Here is a 7981-nt window from a genome sequence, read left to right on the forward strand (position 1 = left end):
CCATGAACAAATGGGTGTTGCCATACCAACTATAACGAGACTAATCAATTAAGATGGGCCGTTATCAGGAGACACCAAACTTTTGTAGTGATAATCAGGATGGCCCATTTCCAACAGTTGACAAGAAGGTGTGAGTAACAGTAGGGGAAAAAATTAGCATGGGGAAATAGTTTTACTTTGTGTAATGACCCATCCACTCCCAGTCTTTATTCAAGCCTAATTTAATGGTGTCCAGTTTGCAAATTAATTCCAATTCAGCAGTTTCTCATTGGAGTCTGTTTTTGAATTTTTTTTGTTGGAGTATTACAACTTTTAAGTCTGTAATTTAGTGACCAGGGAGGTTGAAGTGTTCTCTGTCTGGTTTTTGGATGTTATAATTCTTGATGTCTGATTTGTGTCCATTTATTCCCCCACAAAAGCTTATGCCCAAATAAATTTATTAGTCTCTAAGGTGCCACAAGTACTCCTCATTCTTTCTGCTGATACAGACTAACCTGGCTACCACTCAGAAACCTGTGACATAGAAGAGGTTAACTCCACAGAAGTGGAGAGCAATGGTTTCATGGCATTGGCCTCCTGCCCTCTGACACAAAGGAAGCCCATCCTCAGAGTAAGGGTTCCATGGCTCAGGCTGAGAGGGAGCAGACACACACAGTGGATCTCTTGGACATGGATGGATTTCCATTCAGAAATCAGGCCAGTAATTACTCCTGATAAGTATCAGGGGGTAGCCGTGTTAGTCTGTATCCACAAAAACAACAAGGAGTCCGGTGGCACCTTAAAGACTAACGGATTTATTTTGGCATTTCCTTAAAGACTATCCCTTAGTCTTTAAGGTGCCACCGGACTCCTTGTTACTCCTGATAACTTCTCTCTGCATCTGCCAACTTCTTGGGTGTGAGGTATGGTGCACCCATCAGCAGGGACTTAATGGCAGTAAAGTTCCTGAGGGTATTGGCTGCCATGAGGGAATGCAGAGCAAAGGGAGCTCAGTGGATGCTCACGCACCTGCGACAACATCCCCTTGGCCATTTTGTAACAAGACCAACCCTGCCCTGCAACCTTCTCCCTCCCCGGTATTGATTTTGAGGAAACACTGTGGGTATAAATATATGAAGTTTCACAGCCCCTCAATGGGGAAATATTAACATGTAGCAGAGGGAGTAAGTGCTCAGGATCGTGTGTATCCTCTGCTGTCTTCTCCCTGTTTCTTCTGCTCCCTTGCACTCTGATTAAGGGAGGGGAATGTCTTTAAATGCTTTATTTGCCTGTGATAGTGTATTCTGTGCCCTTATTTAGGTGTATGTGGGTGGAGGCTGTAGAATGAATGATGTCTAGGAAACATTGTGGAAATATAGTCCTCTGCTCAACCATGATGTACTGAGCAGCTAAGCATCCCTTTCGGTAGTAGAGTTAGTTCTACCCCAGCCCTGAGAGGGGTCTACTGAGAAAATGGAACTGTTGATGCAATTCTCTCTATGGTAGGCCGTTGTCTTTCTACTTTTAGAACTGGTTTAAATAGACTAGGAGTGTGTGGAACGTTGTCATTCCCACTTGAAAAGAAGTCTTCCTTGTCCTTGACTTAAGACTCTCAAGTTCACCAAGTGCCCTGATGGTTTTTTTTAGCTAATTCTTCCTCTTATTTGGTTTTATTTTTCACTGATACTTTTTCCATCAGCTCATCCACCTGCATCTCATGACCTTCTGCTGTGTATCCCAATATTGCTATCTCTTTTTCCTAAATCTAAATAATGGAATCCTATCTCCTTTAAATGACTGTAGAGAGAGAGAGAGGGAGAAGTTTTCAAGCTTACACAGAGCTCTCTGTGTAAGCTCAAAAGATTGTCTCTCTCCCCAACAAAAATTGGTCCAATAAAAGATATTCCCTCACCCACCTTGTCTCTCTAATATCCTGGGACCAACACAGCTACAACTACACTCTAAACTATTGTGATAAATACTTACAAAATTATCTGGGGCTTGATTTTCACTACTCTCACAAGTTCAGCTGAAGTTAATGGGCGCTGCAGGTGCTCTGTTCGCTACAAAAATACACCCCATATCTCTCATTTGAGCCAGTAATTTCTGCAGTGTTTACTGCAGACCTGGGAAAAAGACCCAAAGAACAGACTCTGGCTTATCACTTGGAATTAAATATGTGTGAGAAAAGAGTGAAGCTGTGGAGCAAGCAATCTTAGATTTCATCATCATTAAAAGAAATACAAGTTTTATATGAATAAATCAACTATTAAATGCAAATAAAATTGGCAAACTTATTTAGTGTGTTCTTAAAAAAACCACACACACACTTACATTTGCATCCATTTAAGATGCCGCATGTAATTGTACTAGTGGGTAATCTACTTTAATGGCTATTTATTTAATATCCTCCCTACAGAAAAATCTGGTTAACAGCCCACTGCACCCAAAGAATGGCTTCCTTTGATTTGATAACTTGTTCCCAGCTACCTATAAATAGACTCTTATAGTCCACATTTCCTCATGATGATGTCTGTTGAAAAGTCATTGCTTTCAAGCTGTAGAGGCTCTTGAGCAGTTTATTAGATTTTTTGACCATCTACATTTCTTGCTGCATTTTACAAATTTATACCATACACAGGTCTGCATTAGCGCCCAGGCACTGTGTTAACATATTGTGCATATTGGAGAACTAAAGCTGCTCAGTGTTCTTTGATTGAGAACTGCAGAATGAGATCTTAATAAAAACAAAGTTCTTACTTTTTAGGTTTTGTTTAATTTTGGAATCTGATTGTTTTTAGCATGACATCCACATTGAATACAGAGATGAGCTGATGAATCTAGGTAGCCAGAGTTCTTTGCAGTGAGTAGAATTGACAGTAAATACGTTTTCCTTATCCCATTTAAAATTAATGCCTTCATAAAGTTTTGGAGGAGCACGTAGTTATGTATGGTTAAACAATGTCGAAGTTATTTCTTCTTGACCAGACCCAGCTAGAAGGAATCCTAAAGGCAAAACTCACTTTTCTAGATTTGATTGTAATCTGATAGCCCATCTAAATTATGCCCATAAATTTTACAGATCTAGTAGCAAATAAACATTTGAATATAGACAGATATCTATGATAGAAATATTTATTGTTGATTAACACCATTTTTTATTTTACATAACATAATAAAGTGAAAAACCATACACTAATGGATGTGGTTTTGGTGAATTATAAACAATGTACAATTTTTAACAATAATAAGCAATATCAGTAATTGCCAATTGGTGTGACAGTAATAAGATAATTGAGCTCCTGATAAATCGTTCCTACTCCTCACTGCAGACTTGAAATCAATTAATCCACATATAAAGGGAAATACTGATGGACTAGGTCAAGACTAACTGGTTTTATTGAGTTTCCAAACTGAACCCTATGCCTGTGTTCCTTGCACACCCAACGCTTTATTGATTTCATTGGACATTTTGGATGGATGTGAATAGCAGAATTGGGTCACAGTTTTGTTAATTTCTTTGCAAATAAGCAAGTCAACAAACTTTTGAACTACTGAACTTTATTTTCCCATTGTAATGAGGACTAGTTGTCTGTCTGTCCCATATGTCTAGCTGCTGCGATGAGATGAAATCAAAGAAAATATTTGGCTTGGTGGAGGAAAAAAAGTATTCATATTCAACAGGATTTCTTTGATAAATGTTTTTCGTTGCTATGCAAAACAAGAAGTTGTTGAATCAAAATAAAACCTAGTTTGATCTTCAGCGATTGCCACCTGGTCTAATATACTCTATGAATGCCGAACTGCACTTATTTAAATACTAGCTGAACATTTAAGACCCCGGATCTGATCTCTGATGAACAAGCACATACCATCACATATTGTGTATGATCAGTTACTATACACACACTGAATTTACAAGTTTAGTAACAGTGAATATATGGGTATCAGAGATGGGGAAGCAGGCTGTCTGGTCAGAACTTGGGGCTTGTCTACACAGCATTTTACTGCCTAGCAAGCCAATACAGTGCAGAAGCTGCCGAGCAATAATGTCCTGTGTGGACACTGCTACAGCACAGTGAAAATCCCATAATGGAGCTTGCTGTATTACTCCTTGAAAGCATTGTAAGCCATGCCACACTCTAGAGCTTTCATTGTGCAGTAGTGCAGCTGGTGCACTCTATAGTCACATCCTGATTTGCCATGCAGTAACTTGCTGTAGAGAAGCCATTGATCCTGACCAATCTCTTGATCCTGACCCAATCCTGACCCAACCTCTCCATGCAGAAACCAGAAACACTCCCTTCTTCACGTCCTCCTTAGTGACTGTCCACAAACCCTATAATTTGCCAGTTCCCAGATGAGATCCACCTGGCAATTGACTGATTTCCTAAATCTTATTGGCTGTGTGACGATTGACGCTCCATCAGTTTTCTCCTACTCCATCACTAAAAGGTAAAAACAGCCATTTCAATGACACATATTACTAACTTTTAATAATCTCAGCAGGAGTTTTATATCCTCCATGACAGCTTAACTTATCTTAATTATAATACCAGGCCCTAGTTACCATGTTTCCCTTATTTACAAATGTCTCAAAATCCATTTAAACATTTGGGAGAGAATAATCAGAACCCTAGAAAAAATGCAACCAAGATTTTCATATTTTAAAATATACCACAACAGTTTTGCTCAGTGTTTGTCACATAACCTGATATTTTCCCTACCTGTCAGTGACTCAGTAAATAAGTTTAGAAACATGTTCTGAATTCCCATTTTTGGCATTGTTTTGTATGTCAAGAGTAACTCTGCAAGCTGTCCTCTAGGAAACTGAAACACAAACATAAAATAGAGACCATACTGGAAGTATTTCATTCAAAACAGAAATCAAGATATACTGCAGCTCAAGTTACACTGCTTTTTGTAAGTGCATATTGGCTTTTACGAATAACTTAGTAATTCTGACTTACTAAAGAACAGTGAACATTGGGTATAGTCTGGAAGTAACAGCAATTTTAGTGTCAAGTCTCAAAATAAATGAGTCACTTTTGTTGGCCTCTCTTTCCTCCATATCTCAGTATTTAAAGACTGGCCCCTGACCTTCTCAGCTGGGGGCAAGAGGACTGCAAACAGTCTTACGTTTCTGAACAGAAAGTGACCAATACTTTCCTTCACTTTTTCCTGTTAAGAACAGGCTGGTTACTAAATAAATAAAGAGCGGGGGAGGGAGTGGAAATCAGTGCCTAAAATCCCTCATTAGAAGTCGCATCTACCAGAGAATGAAGTGTCATGGCTGGGCAGTGACATTAAGGGCTGCTCTTAATGTCTGATCCTAAAAAAAGCATGGATTTCTGTGTGTCATTGCCCAATTTTATATGCCTTGGGAGGAAAGCCAGTAATCAGGATTGTCCCCATGGTCTCTCATCTAAACTAACAAATGATAAAATCTAAACTAGCTCATAGCCATCAAGTTTTGTGCTGCTCCATGTGTCACCTTATGCAAATTAATGGTCTAAATTGCATATTTACAGATATAAATTTCCCTGCAGCTGCGAACTCCAGCTCTGAATAAATTGTATAGATTTAGTTCTTATTGTGTACTCGGGGTGTAGTTTTTCATCGCAGCTATGTTGCTCTAACCCCATAGTGTAGACGTAGACCACAGCAATGGAAAGGGTTTTTCTGGACCTCCCTAAGCACCAGTAGGTAAGTCACTGGAAGCATTCTTCCATCGACCAAGCTGCATCTACACCAGGGGTAAAGTCAGCATAGCTATTCTGTCCAGTGTATGGATTTTTTACACCCTTGAGCACTGTAGTTATGTCAATCTAAGTTTTAAGTGTAGACTGGGCCTCCATCTACAGGGCAGCAGCAGGGCAAGCTTCCCCCACAGTGTCCTGAAAGGCCCTTAAAGTTCTTGGCCTCTCTACTGAGTCTGCAGTTAGACATGTGACATCTGGTGGAAGGAAGTTATATGTGCTACAATCAAAAAATGATAGTGTGATACTGTGAAACAATCCAAGTACTGTAGGTAGTGGAAGGACATTTTCACTTTAGCTCACTCACTAATGGAGCATTTTATAATTAAAATTTTGAACTACTGAAAAAAATTAATCTGGTTTATGCAGTATGGACATAAAACAGCATACTAGGTGATTCCTAGTATTAGTTGGTCAAGTATTTTGTGTAGACAGACACTGAATGTTAGCACTGTTAGAATGCTTCTTGTCTCAGTTCAGCTGAACAGTTCTTTCCCTTTAGGACCCTCAACATATGATGTATATTATTTTCCATGTAACTTGTTTTAAGTGGATTTATTGCTGGTTAAATGATTCCATTTTAGACCTGGAAACCAGGATTCTCTCTTTATCCACAGAGGGGATACAGCAGTATGAATCCCCATATTGCCCTATCAGTTTGCCTCAGTAGTTGGCCTGGAGAAGGGACTACTCCTTGATTGAGAGGGAATTTCAGTCTCTGTGGCCATTCAATCTTTGGCCTCTTCTTCACCACTCATTTCTTACAGCCCACTGAACAGCAATCATGTGGAAATGACTGGGCTATTATTGAGGTGATGGTAAGAGCTTCCATAGTCCATTTCCACTCTAATAAGGCTTCCAGCTTAATGACAAAGAATCTGTGTCCAATTTTATTTCTTCTTTACAGTAAGCTCTCCACTGACCAAGCATTCCAGAAAATGTAAATCTAGACTTTGTAATTCAGGAATGGTAATGCGGCTAGAAGTCTGTTAGTTTAAGGGAGCATTTTTGCTTCTTTAATCATGTTTCTTTTTCTGGCTACAGCAGTTTTTCTCGCTCTAACCCAAGTGTTGGTATACTCCTTTAGTAGCTTTATTTCTGAAGAATCTTGAAGAACTATTTAATGTAAATTGGGTCTTCCTTGTATAAGTGTAGAGATATAGGGAGCCAGGGCTGTATAAATCCAATCCCGTCTTCCCCGCCTACTTTAGACAGTAAGCTAATCACACAGTTTTGACTCTGACCTAGTCTCCAGCCTGTATTTCTGTAAGTGCCCCCATCTGTCACCTTCTTATTGCATGAAAAGTTTTAGCCTGACTCTGTAACTAAAGTCTGCATGCAGCCTCCATTTCATATTCTCTACCCTGGTTTCTGGTTTCATTACAACCCATGTAATTACGTAGACCTTGTAGAATCAATCCCAGCAGCTGGACAGTGCACACTGTTCCTTTTGTTGTCAGCTTTATTTTGACTACACATTGAAGCTTGAAGACTGGATGCCTGGGGGTACGTGGCCACTTGTGTCATGTTCTGGAGCCTGCCATTTGCAATTTAAAGACATCGTAAGTTCTCAGTCTCCATTATTCCCTTAACATCTAAGTTTAAGTTTTTATTGACGTAGTTGGACTCTGACCTCATGGAGCAATGTTCCTGTGGTGCCTGATGGTGGATTTTAAGCTGGTCCTGTTGGTTTTTAAGGCCCTGGCTGCATGCGAAACCTCATCCCCTGCCTGGCTAGTATTCGGCCTCTGTGCACATCTGCTGCCTCAGTTTCCCTTCTCAGCAGTCATCCAGGACTTTTAGGTTATTGCGGTGACTCACCCCTCTGACTAAGTCACAATAGTTCACTTCTTCCAAAGTTAAAGTCCAAAAGGAAACAAAATCATTCTTCTGCCCCAGACTCTCGCCAGGCACAAGTCTTCTGAGTGTCTTTCTTCTCCCTCAACAGTTTTTAGCTTTTCTCTTTGGTTCAGCGGCCAACCTTCCTGGGCTTCAAACGCTCCCGTCTTCTCCCTTGTTGACAAGGGTGTATGCACCACTCCATGGAGTGGCAGCATAGGAGCACCCATGTCCACCCTCTTCTACCGGTCTCCAGCCTTGAGATCCCAAACAAGTGAACTCTGCCCTGTAACCCAAACTGCCCGGACTTTTCTTCCCAGGGCCTCTTCCTGTATGCTCAGCCTGGCCTCCTTGCTGGCCCTTTCCCAGTTGGTCTTCTGCTCTCTCATGGAGCACTCCTTTCC

This window comes from Terrapene carolina, unplaced genomic scaffold (genome assembly GCF_002925995.2).
Source record: "Terrapene carolina triunguis isolate 2854851 unplaced genomic scaffold, T_m_triunguis-2.0 Scaffold68, whole genome shotgun sequence".
Classification (NCBI taxonomy): domain Eukaryota; kingdom Metazoa; phylum Chordata; order Testudines; family Emydidae; genus Terrapene; species Terrapene triunguis.